This window comes from Neovison vison, chromosome 1 (genome assembly GCF_020171115.1).
Source record: "Neovison vison isolate M4711 chromosome 1, ASM_NN_V1, whole genome shotgun sequence".
Lineage (NCBI taxonomy): Eukaryota > Metazoa > Chordata > Mammalia > Carnivora > Mustelidae > Neogale > Neogale vison.
The window spans coordinates 87,482,267-87,499,818 of record NC_058091.1 but is presented as its reverse complement, the minus strand read 5'-3'; positions in this window follow the sequence as shown (position 1 = coordinate 87,499,818).

The following is a 17,552-nucleotide window of genomic DNA, read 5'->3' as shown; positions in this document are numbered from 1 at the left end:
GCAAAGCCCTGTCCTGATGATCCTCGATTATTCCCCCAGGCCCTTCCCTCACTGATTCTTGGGTCTGTAAACTCCATTCCGAAGATAAGACAACTTTTCTCTCCAATCATCCTGTGTTGCTAATTCTTGTCCTTCATGGCCCACCCACATCACCACTTCCCCATCCACCTGGCAGTTGGGGTCACACAGGAAGCCCACCTGCAGTGAGGGGCTTTGGCTCCTCCCCTGAGGGAGGCATCTCCGGGTCCCCCTGTTCTCACCAGAGTTCTCCTTGGGTTGGGTCAGCTGAGCCACAAGTGACAACAAGATGTGGTTGTGGGGTTGGCCATTTGACCGCCGTGAGCTGCCTTTTAAAAGTCTTTCTGAGAATTCGACCATTACCTCTGTTCAGGGTAGCCTGTATGTGTGTGTGTGTGTGTGTGTGTGTTTTCTCAGGCCCAGCATCTCTAGTCTCCCCTCTCTGCTGCCACCCCTCTTTGCTAGCCTTAATTACAGCAATTTAGGAGGCACGCTTAAGATTGCAGAGTAAACCTATCAATATTTCACTTAAAAACGGATTTCTGTCGGATGGTATCAGAGGCTATAAATGAGAAATATGAGACTTGTTCTCAGGTAGCCTTACACACACACACACCTCTGATGAATTATTAACACGTGATTTCCTTTCTGTCTCAGGAACTGGGAACGGCTGAGGGCTTTATTCAGCTACAGTCAGAGATGAATGTTTCCACTGAAGCTATTTGCCTAAAACACATTCAAATAAACCCAAGAAAACTGTGGCTCTGTGTTCTGGGGTTTCCTGTTGGAGACCCTGCTGCACTGTGCACCTCCATCTCCAGGTTTGTTGGGAGAGGAAGGGTCATATCCCCTGGCCAAGAGGGCAGGGATACCAACAGGTAACAAGGCACAGTGTCCATGCCAGGGCAGAGAAGAGACCAGGGCTCATGATCCCTCTTGCTCTGCTTGCCTTGTCTTCCCCTAATTCTAGGCAGATCCAGAGCTGCACACTCTTACTCTCCTCTACTTCTTCAGCCTTGTGGTCTACAGGTGGGCTACTCACTGCTTTGCATTTAGCATTGGAAATAGATTGTCATGGTGGAATGAACATGGGCTTTGTGATCTGATCTGATACACCTAAGTCACTTGCTATCTGTATGACCTGGTAAGTCTCACCTGCTCTGAACCTCATTTCCCCAGTGACAAGTGGGGAAACAACTTTATCCATAGCATTGAATCAATGATGGAAAATATAAAGCCCTTACAATAAACATCTCTAAGGCGGCCACTTGGCTAGTGGAGATGATGGTGTGATTTCTCAATGTGGTTGGTTCTGGGGGCACACTTTAAAAAGGATATTTACCAACTTATTTTGTCCAGAGAGAGGTGACTAGGGTGCTGAATGGTTGGAAAACCATGGACATGTAAGAGCAAATAGAAGGCACTGGAAGTATTCAGCCTGGAGATGTTATGCTTCGGGGTGACGTATTTGCCATCTTTAAATACATCTTCAACATCTTCTTGTTGAAGAAGGATCAGGGGTATTATGGGATAAATAGAAATTACAGGAAATTTTTAGGTTAATACAAGGAATATTTGAACCAACAGAAGTGTGTGACAATGGAATGGACTTCTTTGGATGGTACTGAGTCTCCACTACTGACCATCTTCAAGAGCAGCTGAACAACCCCTTGGTGAGGAAGTCATAGAGGTGACTCAGCACTCCCAACTGGAGACCCTATGATTTTTTGCCAACTAGTCTCCAGTTCCCTGGGGAGGGACCTTTATTAGAGAAATAATCCTCTCCTCTCTCCATTGAGTCTCTCCTTGCCTTTGGGAGGAGGCAATTTCTCTGTTGGTAAATTTTGGGGAGAATCTGATTGTTCTCTACTTTGAAGATCTTTCTGCTGACAGAAGACCCAGATTTTGGGCTCCTTCCCACCACAGGATTGGGAGAGGGGACCGCAGATGCTTGGCTCTGCCTAAGACCCACTGAGTCTTGTCAAATTCAGGCATGAGTTGTGATCAAGCTCCCCTAGGTGTGAAATTCTACCTATGGCACAGTGTCCACTGTTGCGGTGGTGTTAAAGATAGTGTCGTGACCTTGGCTCCTTGGCTTCTTTATCTATTTCTTAGAAAGTTTTGAACTGAGTATGGAAGAAACAGTATTAGACAGCCCTCTCCAAGATTCTAATGTATTTCAACTTCCTAAGGTTGGAACACTGAGAAGTCAATGGATATTTGCTTCCAGATATACTCCCTGCCCATCTTCACACAACATTTCCTAATCTCTGGTGAGGGTCAGCCAGTGGGAGCAACAGAAAGAGACCACAGGAACAAAAAAGTAAGAAGCCAAGGTATTCTCCCTCTCTCATCCTGCTTCAGTAGATGTCTTCAAGGTGGCTGGATCTCCAACATGGTTCCAGCCTCTGCCAAACAGCATGGCTGTGATTTCCTATATCAGTACCTCCTTTTGTCCCTCCAGCCCCAAGGGTCATAGTGGCTTCCTGCTGACCTCTGGTTGTTTCCCCTCCCTCTATTTTGGTTTCTCAGCCTTCCAGCACTCATGTAACCAGTTTCTTGTATTCCTGACCTCTGATGGGAATATCTAAAGTCATTTAGATTTTCATGAATGGATCCTGAATGATACAGAACATGGTCTCTACTTGGAGAATTTATGTAGCTGATTCTTCGGTGGCAAACTTCTTGAAGGTCCCCATGTGATTCATAATTCCCTGGGGATCCATCCAAACCTCACGCCCCTGACCTCTATACTCCCAAGTCCTGGATGTCCCAAAGAGAGATGAAGTCATGGAGACCCGCAGGGAATAGTCACGATAAGGGTGGAATGTAACAGCCTATAGGGTGGGCTTTTCTTGCCCTGAGACATCAGTCACTGGGTGCTCCTGTAGTTGGGAGGAAAAGTATAACAGTCCAGTGTTGGAGGCAATCTTGACCTGATCTAACTTCTCCATAATGCAGAGAGGCAGAAAACATGTGCTTTCTGTCAGCAGGAAGATCCCCAAAGTGAAGAGCACTCAGATCTTCCCCCAAACTCACCCTAGCCTGTTCCTTTCTAGACTGTCAGCTCCCTATTCTCCACTCCTGCCAGCTCACTTAGATTCTGGTCATCAAAACTTCCTGCATCTTGGCTTGTGAGTGGTCTGGTCCAGCCCATCCGATCCACATGCTCCTGTCCTGTGGAACAGTCCTGGCTCTGGGCCTCCAGGATCTTTACATATGAGAGGCCTTGTTAAAGACCAGGCTTTTCTATACCTCCAGGTGCCTCACAGCTGTTGGCACCCATCAGTGAGCCCTCCTCTGTCTGAAGACACTGCCAGAAATGCAGCAGGCATCTCATCTCCTTTCCAGGGGTCTGGAAATGGAGCATGCCTGGAGCTGCAGATGTGGAGATAGGCGCCATGGGAGATCCGTCGTACAAGCTTCATTCTGCATCATTATCTGCCCACGAGCAACCTTAGAAAGTTGATTTAGAGTTTTCTTGCCTGAAGAGAGAAGTGGATGACTTAGCAAACTCTCTGAGATTATTCCATGAACACCGTGATAGGCCCTAAGAGTTTCGGTCTACAAATTCATCTCTATCGTAATCAGCGCTTTTGTCCTCCCCATGTCTGTGATGGCCATGAACTCTATCATCACCACCACCATCACAATAACACACCATTGCTACTGTCATCACTGTCACCTCCATCAAATACCCCCACCATCATCCTTATCACTCCCTCCCATCATCCTTCCTATCACCCTTATGAAGATCACTATCACTATGAGCACCATTACCCTAATCCATACCAGAGTAGCATCAACCACCACATCTCACATGCCATCCACCCCCTCATTCCTCTCCTAGGAGGGTTTGGCTGCACCAGGTACTGTAGGTTAAGAGTGACTTAGGGGCTTTCAATAGAGATGGTTCTACTTACGTAGGAAACCTGTGCAGAATGGCAACGTGAAGTCAAGACACAAAGAAACAGAGAGGGGTTATTTCTGCACAGGGCATTTATGTAGTGGGAGGAGCAGTGGGTGAAGGGATGGAAAGGGAAATCCACCACTGGGGAGGGAGCAGCCAGAGGAGGTAGTGGACTCTGTCTGGAATTGGTGAAGGCACTACATGGGAACTACATGAGAGGATCAGTCGGAGTAGCTGGAGGGTAGGGGATGAAGGTGGGTTATACTGGCTGTTGCACTCCTTCCTCCAAATAGCCTACTAAGTGCCCAATTTCCCTGGGTAGGGGAAGGATAGGCTGGTGAGAAAGAGGAGCACAGCCCCTGGAGTCTGGGAGCTGCCTTCGGTGCCCTCCTATCGAACATAAACAGTTTCACAGGACATCAATATCAGGCAAGGCCACCTGGGATCATGATAGATCAAGACAAAACCAAGTCTTTTCTGCATTCATGTGTGAATGCAGACAAGCATGAACATTGTCCAAACCACAAAATGCCAAACACCCCCTCCTCTAGCCAACGTGAGGGACTGCTGGCTTTTCACCAGTTACAGCTCTAACCTGGTTCCAGGTTGTGTTGTCTCTAGATCAAGCTGGCTGATACCCAGTCATAGAATTGTTGATGCTTTCCGAAAGCACTTAACCCTGAGTAAACCCCAGCCTCCTCAGATCCTTCCCCAAATCACCTAACTGAAGCCCAAGTCCTATAACTGCATCTCTCTAACCCTGTCCTAGTCCTGAGATGCCTCATAGTCCCCTGAGACATATTCTCCCTCATGGCAGCAAGTAATGAACCCACCATTCTCCTACTGCTATGTTCCTGGGGGTCTGAAGGGCATTGACAGAGGTGTGGAGAACATTACTTCTAGTACCTCTGAAAGGGTAGTAACACCCCTCCCTCTCATAGGGAGTCTTCCCTTCTCCTGGGAAGACAGATGGGGTGACCAGCACATGGTGCAATCAGGAAGTCTGAGCACCACTTTCTGGGCCCCAGCTTCTCAGCTGATCACCCTGATAAGGAAACAAAGAAGTGTTGGTTAATGGGCCATCACCTTCCCCTGAGCCACTGGGTGAAATACAGGGTCCTAGACCTTATTCCTAGAGGCCTCCAGAAAGAGACCTGAAATCCATGATTTTAACAAGCTCCTCAAGTGGAACATGTGCAACAAACCTTGAGAACCTGTCGCTTGGGGGGCCTTCAAGGTCATGAAAGACTCAAGATTGGGCCTGGCAGGGCCGGGCTCTGCAGGTTTCCCCACAGAGAACTAGAAGCACCTCCCCCACCCTGGAAGCCATCTCTTTCCTGGGCTCAGGCCCCTGTGGTATTTCCATCCCACTCTGGAAAGGCCATACAGTATCAGGTCCCTCCCTGCCTCCCTAAGGGGTCCACATCTTTTTCTAGAGGTCAGGGCATGATGCTGCTCAGTAACACTCAAGGTAAAGGCAGCTGCCTCCAGCAAAATGTGTCTCAAAAGGGACTCACATTTCATATCTTGAAGTGAATGAAAATGTTAATCAATAGATCCATCATCTTGGCCCCTATGTCTCTGAGCTGCAGATGCAAGGAACACAAACCAAAGATGGTGTTTAAACAGACACACACAAACACACAGGCACACACACAGAGTTGTCCCACACAGAGGCTGAACAGGCAGACTGCTTTCTTATGGTCAAAGTCTAGAAAGCCTCTGTACTCTCCTGTCTTCTCATCCCAAGTTGTCCTCACTGGCCCACCTTCCTTGATGAAGATAGTCCTGGCCTGGTGAGACCTTAGGGTCACCAATGGTTTTGGGTGTGTCGGTGGTAGTCTCACCCAAAGCTTAGACTCTGCTTTATGGAGGTGCAGGCCCAGCAACACCCCCTTCCTCTTTATATCTCCTCTCCACCCTGACTCATCTCCAGCAATTCAGGTCCCAGGTCAGAGCCTTGCTGCTCCGAGCTGATACTGGAGTGGGCTAAGACTCTGGGGCTGTTGGGATAGGGGGAATGTATTTTGCATGTGAAAAGGTTGTGAATTTGAGGGATCTGGAGGGTGGAATATTATGGTCCCTCCAGAGTGATATATTGAAGCCCTAACTCTCACGATCTTAGAATGTGGCTGTGTCTGCTGAGAGGGCCTCTAATGAGGTCAGTGAATTAGGGCAGATCCTAATCTAATCTGCCTGGTATCCTTATATAAAGAGCAGATAAGGCCACACAGAGACACCTGAGAGGGTGAACCGTGTCCCTCTTTTGACTTCTCTCCACCTTTATGCATCCTCAGCAGTTGGGGCCTGGGCCACATGCCAGCAGCTCATAGTAGCTTTCCCACCTACTTCAGCACAAATGTGAAGCCTTGGTGGGACAATGTCATACAGTCAAGACTTGTCAAGTTGCCAGAGGGTCGCTCAGTCTCTCTGCGTCTAGTCACACCTGCTGCAGAGTCACTGCCCTTCCCTTCCTCCCTCCTCCAGCCAGCCCCACAGTGACTGGGACCCACAGAGCAGCATGGCAGAGCTGGGCAGAGTCAGAAGTCCTGTGTGAGCCCCGGCCCTTTCCCTTCCAATTCTGCAAGCCTGTGCAAGTTAGTAGAATCTCTGAGCCTCAGTTTCCACATCGGCCAGAAGTGAGTTCTACCATCTCTACCCCCACAGGGTTGCTGTGAGGATTAGATGAGCTAGAGCTGGCAAAGCACCGAGCCCGGCCACTGGCACAATGAACATTAAGTCCTCAAGGATGTGCATTCCTCTCCTGCCTCACATCACGTTTCCCTGACACCTCCCAGGGCAGCACTGGGCTCTACACCATCTCCTGGGATCCTTCTCGGCTGCCTTTCTATTATTGGCCTCACTGCAGACATGTCAGGTGAGAGCTTTATCTGCATTCCTGTTCCCTGGCTTCTGGAAGCTCCTCTGCCTCCCTTCCCACCCCCAACGTTACTTGCCTCATACAGCGTGTCTGGCCCAGCTCCAGGGGCTCCAACAAGTACGCACAAATCACAGAGCAGCCGCATCCACGCACTTCCCGTCTCCTCCACCAGAGGGAGCGCTTGAGGACGGAGGCAAGCTCCTCCCTCTTTTCCACCTGCTCTGTACTTCGCCTCTAGCAAAGGGCACACAAGGCACATCCTCCGGCTTGCCTAGGAGATACTGGAGTATGCCTAAACCCCGGTGGAAAGATTCGGTGTGGGGTTTCCTGGCCTTTATTTTCAGCCTGACTCTGAACTTCTGATTCTAACACCACTGAGCGCCTTGACTATTAAACTAGGAAATGGGGAGTTAAACAGGCCCGAAACTAAGATGATTGTCATCTGTTATTCAAGTATTTCCAGCCTGTACCTGGAGAAGAAGCCCGCGGACACTTGCGGGGGTTGGGCGGGGGGGAGCAGTGTTTCCATTTGCTTGTGCTTAGATGGAGGTGCTGAGGTGCCACTGGCTTTCTCGCTTATTCCACCCCACCTCCCTCCCAGACAGAAGGAACATGTGCATCTCGGATGAGGGAACCTACGTAGTTGGGGAGTGTGATTATGTTGGGACTCATGAATGATCTCCCTAAAAGAGACAGATTACTAGGGATAGCAGGGGCCTGGTTGCCAGGCTGGAGGCTATGGGGACCCCTCCTCTTCCTTAGCCTTGATAAAGCAGCTAGAGGGGTCTAGTACAACTGTGAGTATGACAACCCTACTCTGCCCTCTCGTTTAAGCTGCACGACCTTGGGCACCTCCTTTGCTCCTCTAAGACTCAGTTTCTTCATCTGGAGAATGGGCTTGCTGTGTGGATGATGTATGTTAACTCATGAAAGTAGCAGAGATCTGCAATAAATGGTCGTGGAAGCTGGTGAGGTCCTTAAACCTTTCAGTATAAGTAATAAAAGACTGACTCCCAAAGCTACCACCCCCAGGCAGAGCCTGAATGAGGGCACAGAACTTAAGTATGTCAGAGTCTCCTCCCTGCCTCCCTCCTCAGCCCAGTGAGTCCTGATGGTGGTTCTGGGTTGGTGCCCCCGCAGTTTGCTGAACCCTGCAGTTTTGACAGGCAGCCCCATGAACCCAGAGGCTCTATATGGAAGGCACCTAATTAATCACTTCAGTAATGGTTCCAGCAGCAGCAGCCCTGTGGTGCTAGGCCATGGGTGTCGTCCTGCAGCTGCCTGCACAGATTCATCCTATGACCTCTACCCCAGGCTGCATGACTGGGGTAAAACCAGACCTGGAAAGGGACAACTGAATTCCTCTGGCTTCCAGAGATGTGAATGCATCCCATTTGGCCTTCCTCTGTGTTTCTGAGGAAACACATGGCTCCGTGTTTCTGAGCTCTTCCCCTGCTAAGAACCCAAATGCAAGCAGGAATCGTATGCACAACACAGTGATGACTGAGGAAGAGCACTGCATTCAGAGCTAGGAGACTGTGACAGTAGAGTCTGTGCTGCCCTTATGTGCTGTGTGCCCAAGGTAAGCCTCTTCACCTTTCTAAGCCCCAGTTTCCTTATCTGCGAAATGGGGACAGTTGGCCCATCCTGGCTAGAACATAGGACTGAGGTGTACTACTTAATAAATGTGAATTGTATTAGAGACTATATCAAAAAATAAATGCCTGGAGGTTTCCTTGTACTTCATGAGAGGCCCCTCCCTGCACAATGGATGGAGACAAGGTGCCCTCTGGCTCCTCCCTGTGGACCTTTCTGAGCATCGCTCCAGCTGTGCCTACATTATCTTGATGGATGAGTCTAGGGTGGGGGTTCCTGTGCATGGGGCAGTGGATGTTGTGGGGGCAGGGCTGCCTGGTCCCATCATGAGAACCCAATCTGTGTAAGCAGCATGTCGGTGGGGGACAGGATGCTCCAGCTTCAAAGAAGTTTCCATGACTCACAGTACCTGATCTTCAGCCCCACCCCCACAATCAGACCTGAGCTCTGTGAGGACTGAGAGAAGATCTACATGTACTTGGAGATCCTGCTCCAGCTGTGGGCCTTCCACTTTGGTTGGGGGATGTGGCCCACTCTCTGAACCTCCTGGTCCAGGTGGAAAGTCTCCAGATGCAGGGGACCCTCACACATCAGTCTAGAGCAAAAGCAGCTAGAGACACCTGCCAGGTGGTTGGGGGTAAATGATCCCTGGGGTGGGGCAACTCCCAGGGGAGGGGGGTCTGGGAAGGTCTGTGCCCTCACTCCATGAGTGAGGGAATCAGCTCCACACCCGCTTCCTGAGCCTGAACATAAGCAAAGACAGGCTCCCTAGATATGAGAATATGCGGATCAAGGGGCACACTTGTGCAGTCAGCAAAATGCACACTGTGCCTCTCTGACTCAGCTGATTTCTTTAGGGTACATTCCCCCACCCCCAAAATGGTCTTCCGAACCATTTTAGGTCTCAGCCTTCCCTTTTGAGAAATAGAGGAGACTCTTCTGCTCTCCCCTTGTCCTGAGAACAGGAAGCTTGAAGGTAAAATGATGATCAATATAATAAGACCTCTTTCAAGCAAAGGTACTAAGGAACTGAATCCATCTCTCCCTTTAGCAGGGAGAGCTAACATTTATGCAGCGTTCACCATCTGCCAGGCTCTGTCCCAATGGTTTTTCATATATTACACATATCAGTCCTATGAGGGAGGTCCTGTTAATATTCCCCATTTTATAGATGGGGTAAATTAAGGCCCAGAAAAATTAAGAGACTTGCCCAAGGTCCCACAGTTACCAAGTAGTACCTGGCATTCAAACCCTAAACAGCCTGACTCTTGAATCTGCATCCTTAAGCTCCACTGATTCTATCTCTTGCAGTCCTGGCTGTCCTAGTTACTTCTGTGTCCATCTCTCATGCTGGACTGTGAGTTCATGGAGTAGGACCCTGGCTTATTCCTCTTTGACCCTCTCTAGCTCTAGGCATAACTCCTGGCATAAACCAGGTGCCAAGGAAACATTTGTCATGAAAATAAATGAATAAATGGTATGGTGGCAAGTGCCAATGAGAAGATTTTTGGAGTCTAGATCAAGGCGGGTCTTGAAGTCCTGGCAGTGCAAATACGACAGAGGTCTCCAGCAGGACCAGCCCTGTGGAGGCTGAGCCTAGTCTCTTATCCCTGGTTGCACACATGCTCATTGGAGTCACAAGGCTTAGCAATAACCTGGGATCCAACTACAAGTTTTGTGTCTTGACAAACTTTACTACCAATGTACCATGAGAAAGTACATTGCAACAAGGTCGCTAGGGTGAAATGAGGCCACCACCCAGCCTCAACCACATGCCTCCCCCCACACCCCACCATCAGCAGCAAATATTCTGAGACCCATTCTGCTTTGATCACTACTATTATTACTAATCCCTAACTGTATTTTTCCCCTAGAGGAAAAGTTACTTCACATGCTGTGGCTGGAACGCTGAGTGTTCTAGAAGGAATTGGAAATAATCAGGACAACAGGTGGAGGCTCACAGTAGGTGAGGAAAGAGGAGACCCCTTTTCTTCCCAAGAAATCCTTCTCTTCACAAAGTCCTGGACTAGGGGCGAGGCTTCCAGAAAGGGATGTCTTCAGCCTGGGGAAGCAATGAGGGAGGCAGCCGGGGAAGGTGGAGGTGCCCTCCGCCTGATTGTAGGAGGAAGGGGATAAATATCCAAGGTAGTGTGTGGTAGACGGGCTGGTGTGCAGTGTAAGAAATAATGAGTTAAAAGAATCATTCAGTGAGTAAAGAGAAATATCAGGAATCAAATTGCAGGGAAGATTTCAAGTAATCATAAAGGGTTTTTCAAATAAATTCACTGCAAAGAGCTACAGATGTCAGGGGAGAAAATTGGTTCACTTACCAATAATAGTCGCAGAGGCTGGGGGAGAAGGATGCAGACAGGGAAAATACTTAACCAGGCTTCCCCACCTCCGTCTCCCCTGGGACGCTTCGGGGTGGGGAGGAGTGGCCTGTCCCTTCACTCAAAAGGGTGGGAGTGGAGGTGGCTGTGCCTCTGGGAGGTGGGTGGGTGGGCAGAGCAGGCTGGGCGGAGGAGCGGCTTGGACACTGTGGCCCCAGAAGACTGGCTCCGGTGAGACTTCCTCTTCCCTTCCCGACCCAGGCGCAGGTTACGTGAGGTGGGGACAGGTGCCGTGCTTGGGATTGAGTAGGTAGATTGTTGTTATTGTCACCAAGAATTTACTGATGGGGGCGCCTGGGTGGCTCAGTGGGTTAAGCCACTGCCTTTGGCTCAGGTCATGATCTCAGGGTCCTGGGATCAAGTCCCGCATCCGGCTCTCTGCTTGGTAGGGAGCCTGCTTCCTCCTCTCTCTCTCTGCCTGCCTCTCTGCCTACTTGTGATCTCTCTCTGTCAAATAAATAAATAAAATCTTTAAAAAAAAAAAGAATTTACTGATGGTTTAGGAAGAGCAGAGCACTCTGCCAGGTGTGTGACAGTTTGGAGTCATAGACACGTGGTACCTGCCCTGGGTTTACAATCTAGTTAGGGAGTCAAAAGCAATATCCAAGGGAAAATGAGAAAGACCACCAGCACCACGCGGGGAGATCTGGACTGATCATGCTGCTGGTGGTGGGGGTGGGTGCTGGGTGCTTACCAAGGGAGGACTCAATCAGGGGGAGCTTCAGGGGTACTCAGTGGCCCCGTCCACCTGCATTCAGCTGCAGCGTGCCTCCCCCTTTCGGTAGCCCACCGGATGTGGTATCAGCCACACAGACTCCACCTTAACCTGCCAGGAGAAAGGCCGGGGCAGTTCTGTCCTTAGGAACGACCCTGGGCAGTGGGTTGAAGCAGAGTTAAATGTCTCTAAGTGTGGAAGCATATTATTGGTCATTCTAAGAAATGTCAGGGACAAAGTTCATCTCATGTCTTATATAATTTTCACACCCGTTTCCTGAACCCCAGTTCCCTGAGGGCGATGTAAAGAGGACCAGGTGACATCTACACACACAGTGGGTTATGTTACAGGAGAGGAAACTTTGCTAGGGAACTTGAACCTTCTATTGTGGACAGTAACCATGCTTGTTTTTGGCTCTGGAAGAGACCATAAGTCTATTAAACTGCATAGTAGGTATGTCTGCCTCTGCTGCAGCAGCCTCCAAGACCGTGGGCTACACAAACATCCTTGAAAAGACAATCCAGGACAAGAAGCAATCAGTTCCTCACTTACAAGATGTGCAGAAAAGCAAGGCCCATGAATAAGTCTCTTTGGACATTAACAACTATGGAATACACTTATTTAGTATAATTACTATTATATTTGTGTTTTCCTGCTGGAGTGGAGCCTTCATGATGGTCAGGACTGAGGTTTCTTTTGTTTATTGATGTATTATCAATAAATAGAAAAGTGCCTGGTACTTAATAGGTGCTCAAAATGTGTTGGTTAAATGAATAAATGATTGCGTGAGGAAGGAGAACGTCCCTGCTTGAGTATCTTCTGTCTGGGAAATTGCTTTGCCAAATTGCCAGCATTCTGTAAGGAGCAGGAATCCCGGTTCTGAAAAAGGAAATTCGTTCTGTGTGCACTGAATCGACGTGGGTCTCATGCTTCCCCTGTGTGTTCCCTGTAACTCTCTGTTGCTGGCACCCAGGGACGCAGGGAAAGCGCTCAGGGAAGAGCCAGCTGGTTTTGACTTTATCTGTGCAGCAGAGAACGTAGGAGTGTCACCAGGCCCCAGGCATCTCTCCTGGGCCTCCCTTCCTCTCCCCTGCCTTTCTCAGGCTGGTAATTAAAAGTATCAAAGCAAAGTAGGGCTGTCTCATTACATGTCCTGTTTATGTGACTCTAATGTGCTTAGAGATGATTTGAAGCACGCGGAAATCAGCCTCGGAGCTCACTCTGCGTCCAGCCCGGAGCTGGCAACCCTGAGATAAGGCTATCAAGCCCGGGCTGTGAATTAGTTCTAAAGTAAACCAATAATGCGTTAATGTGGGTGAGGAATTACAAAGAACAGAGATGCTGCACATTTCTCTGATTAATTAGCTGTTTTAGTTAATTTGGTTCTTGTAGAGACAAATCATGGGACCTAATAGTGGAGCAATTTTCTATTGGTCACAAGGGCACCAACATGGGGCATCAGGCCTTAGTTCTCTCAGGCCCACAGGGATCGCAAGCCCCAGGACTCCATTTGGCAGGGGGTGGGGGGGGTCACTTTGGCCACGTGGGAACTTTTCTTTACTTCTGGGCTCTTTCCTCAACCCAGGAGGAGAACACAGAGTAGAGGGAGGGACAGGGATTGGGACCAACAGGCCTCCAGTGCCCCATTCAGGAGTGTCTGGTGATTCTTAAGGACAGGAGACTGGGAGAAGAAGGTGAGCTTTTGGGACTGTGCCATTCATCTCGGACTTATCACACAAGGCTCTGGAGTCTCTTCATTTTATTCATTCATTCATTCATTCATTCATTCAACTGTGGGTGGTTGCTTTGTTGTTATGATTGTTTGTTTAGCTTTTTCCACATCCTAGGCTCTTTGCTAACCCCAAGGATACCAAAATGAAAAAATGATAATTGACAACCTCCGCGAGGAGAAATTCCTAGCCCAGAACTAGGAGAGAGTTGTTCCTGCTGTCCTGTCACAGACATTTTGGAGGTGAGGGTCCAGAGTGGGGAGAGAGGTAGGCCATCTTCACCCAGACACCACAGAGGGAGGGTTTTGTCCACCTACTCCCACCACTGCCTGGATTTGGACACAATGGAAATGGTTTGGGATTTTTGTTTATTTTTATTTTCTATTTTTTGTAGAACAGAAAAGCTTTTTTTTTTTTTTTTCCAGGCAAAAACTTCCAGAGACTCAGGATCTTTGCCCACTGGGGCTGGGGCTTTGGATACCAGACTTGTAGTCTGCTCAACCATAGACTTGTTAGTGCTCCAGGGTGAGTTCTTGCCCAGGTCCCCGACACCCAGACACCCAGACACCCAGACACCCAGACACCTATTCTCCACTTTGCTTTTGCCTCTAGATATAACTCCTTCCCCAAGAAGGCTTCCTCCCTATGGCTATACCAGTGAATGAGACTCAGACTGGTCCCAGGAGATGTGTAAGAGTCCCAGGCTCCCTGTGGCTCATATGGGGAAGGCTAGGTAAAGGAGTTTCTCAGGGAACTGAGTATGGATAATAGGAACACCCACCCGGGACTCAAACTCAGCTCCAGTAGGAGCCAGAATGTGGAGTGAAGAGGGCCCAGTAGAGACTGTTGGACACAAGGACCCATGTCCCCGCTGAAAAGAATAGTCAGTATTCAGCCTCTTTCAATTTTTCCAGGCTGGATTTCAGGCCTCGGGTGTCAGATCTTCCTTATTTTCAGAAGTCAATTCAAATTTTAATGTGCGTGGGGGAAACCTCTTGATTTTAAAATGCTGGACTTGAATTTAAAATATTTGAATATTGCTGTGTAAACAAAAAAAATATGCCTGGGGACAATATTTAGTCTCTGGATATGTCAATTAGAATTAAATTTATCCAGTATTAACAGAAAACAAACAAATAAACAAATAACAGTGGCTTAAATAACAGTTTATTTCTCTCTCACTTCTAAGAAATTCAGAAGTAGTTAGTCAATCCTAGACTACTAACGTGTTACATGGCATCCAGGCTCCTTCTATCTCGCTCCTCTACTGTTCATGGCCTCTGTTCCAACATTATCTCATGGTCCATAATGGCTGCTAGGTCCCCATCCATTATGTCTGCATTCCAGCCAGCAGGGCAAATGAAGGGCAGAAAATCATTTCCTTCCTTTTTTTTTTTAAGTTTTATTTATTTATTTGACAGAGAGAGAGAGAGAGAGAGAACGCACAAGTAGGGGGAATGGCAGGCAGAGAGAGAAGCAGGCTCCCCACTGAGCAAGGAGCCCAATGTGGGACTTGATCCCAGGACCCTGGGATCATGACCTGAGCTGAAGGCAGACACTTAATTGACTGAGCCACCCAAGCATCCCTGTTTCCTTCCTTTTGATGGTATTTTCCAGAAGTTGCACACTTTATTTCTTCTCATATCCCATTGCCCAAAACTCAGTCATATAGTCCAACTTAGTTATAATGAAGGTTAGGAAAAATTGTTATTCTAGACTTAAGATAATCATGTGCCTGATTTTAAAAAGTACTAATAGAATGAGAAAACAAGAGAGTGGACTTTAAGTGACAGCTAGTATCTTGGCCCCAGTTTGCCTTCATTTTGAGAACTGGTTGACCCAGTCTGCTCTCTCTGGTGGTGCTGGGAGGGGGGCATGGGATGTGGTCAATTGGAGACTGCCCAGTGAAAGGACATGGCTGTTTTAAAGAAAGGTTTATTCTCAGGTGAGGCACTCTGATAGGATAGTCTCTACCAGAGTGATTTGGCTGCCCTGAAAGTGTGGCTCCAACAGACCTTTTGGGGTTTTTTTTTTCTTGATCTCTTATAGGAGCAGGACTTCTCTTTTCTCCACAAGCATCTCTCAGTCACCAATAGTCAATATTTAGGCAGTGCCCAACCCTAAGCCCCAGCTTGGCAAGGCAGGAGCAATGTTTTAAGTTAGCTCTTGTACCACCATGGGGCTCCAGAAAAAGGTGGGGTGTCACTAATGTGTTCCCACCATGGAACATAAGTGGGGAAGGACCTTCAATTGCAGTGAGAGTGATTCAGGTAAAAAAAAAGAAAATCAGATCTCTTAACTGAGTCATGAGAGATATGGAAGCAGCTACTAGAAGAAAGGATGGCATTCCTTTTCTTCTGGTGATGAGGCTCTGAGAGTGACCCAGCTGGATTTAAGTCTGGCATCCATCTGGCAAACATGTATTGTGCACTGACCATGTGCTGGTTACCAGTCTCAGCACAGGGCACAGGGTGTGGAGGAAATACCGAGAGGAAAGAGACATTGAGCATATCCTTGGGGTCTCACCAGGATAACTGGGACTGGAATGAAAGAAAAAGACTCTCAAAACTACCCTTGCTGGGTATCAATCATCACCATAAAGAATGTTCATCATTCCTTACATCGTTACCACCATTATCATCACCATCACCACCATCATCATCCTTACCATTATCAACACTATCATCAGTACCATCATCATTACCATCGCTGTCATCACCATTATCATCATTCTCGTCACCATCACCCTCACCATCACCATTATTACCACTGTCACCACCATCACTATCATCATCAATGCCATCATATCATCTCCATCATCCTCATCATCACAATCACCATTACCTTTATTACCATCACCATCATCATCATCAGCATCACCATCACCATCATAACCATCATCAGCAGTATCACCATCACCATCATCACCATCATCATTACCATCATTATCACCATCATCATCACCATCACCATCACCATCATCACCCTCATCAGCAGCATTGCCATCATCACCATCACCATCACCACCATCATCATCACCATCATCATCACTATCATCAGCAGCACCATTATCAACACTATCATCACCAGCAGCAACAGGAATGCTATGGAAACTAACCTTCCTCACTGCTGAAACTACTCCTTACATCATGACCATTATCATCACTATTACCTCCAAAAATTGCATATGTAGTTTTGAAAGGGGTTAACCAGAGTAACCAACCTCTACCTATGGAAATGGGAAAATTTGTCATATAATATAATCATATAATTATTAGATGATAACATGTAACGTTTGCCGAGCATTTACCATATGCCAGGAATCATTCTAACCACCCATATGACTAGCTCCTTTAACCCTTGAGCAATCCATAATGTAGCACTGTTATTATCTTCATTTTACAAATGAGGAAACTGAGGCCCAGAGAGAACAGCGTGGAATGAATGAGCATAGGGAAAACAAAGAAGTCAATTCTGAGACCACAGCAGGTCCCTGGTGAGTACAATACTACTTTGTTTTCTGGTTGGGTGGATGGGAGGCAACAGAGCAAGGACAGTTCTTTACTAACTGCTCTGGGTGACTTGGAGAGCTTTGCTGCTCTGACTCATCCTCAGGGCCCAGACTCTGCATGGAGGACCAAAGGACAGCCTCTTCTGTATAATGAGGAGTCCAGCTCCACAGGTTTCCCAGCCCAGCATCCCTCTTGATCCCCACAGACGAGGAGCTGGTCTTGTCCTTGGTCTTAGCGGATACAGGGGAGCACCTGATACTTCCTCAGGTCAGTGAGCCGAATTTTTCCAGTTCCTCTTATCAGCGCCTCCTGGACCCATCTCTGAGTTCTTCTTCCAGGACACCTTGATTTCCTCTTCTGCATACTGAGCATATGAATGCTTTACTTGCAGGATCCTTAGGAAGGTTGTGACTTGAAAGCACATCTGTAAACTTGGTGGCACTCCTCTGTTCAGTCTCACTTTCTCCCCTTGACTGTGGACTGACCTCCGTGACCTGCTTCTAGTGAAATGAAATGAATGTGGCAGGAGTGTTGCTGACTTCCAAGGAGGAGGTCATAAAAAGCAATGCACCTTCTACCTGACTCTCTCTCTCTCTCTGCTTTCCCATCATTTGCTCATGGAACCTAAACACCATGCATGCTGTGGGGAAGCCAAGGCACATGAAAAGGCTATGTGTGGGTGTCCCTTCTGTCAGCCTCAGTTCAGGTCTGATGACAGTGAACATTGGATTCCAGACGTGTGAGTGAGAAACCTCTGGGAGGACTCTATCTGGCTTTATCACTCACTGTGGACAAAACCC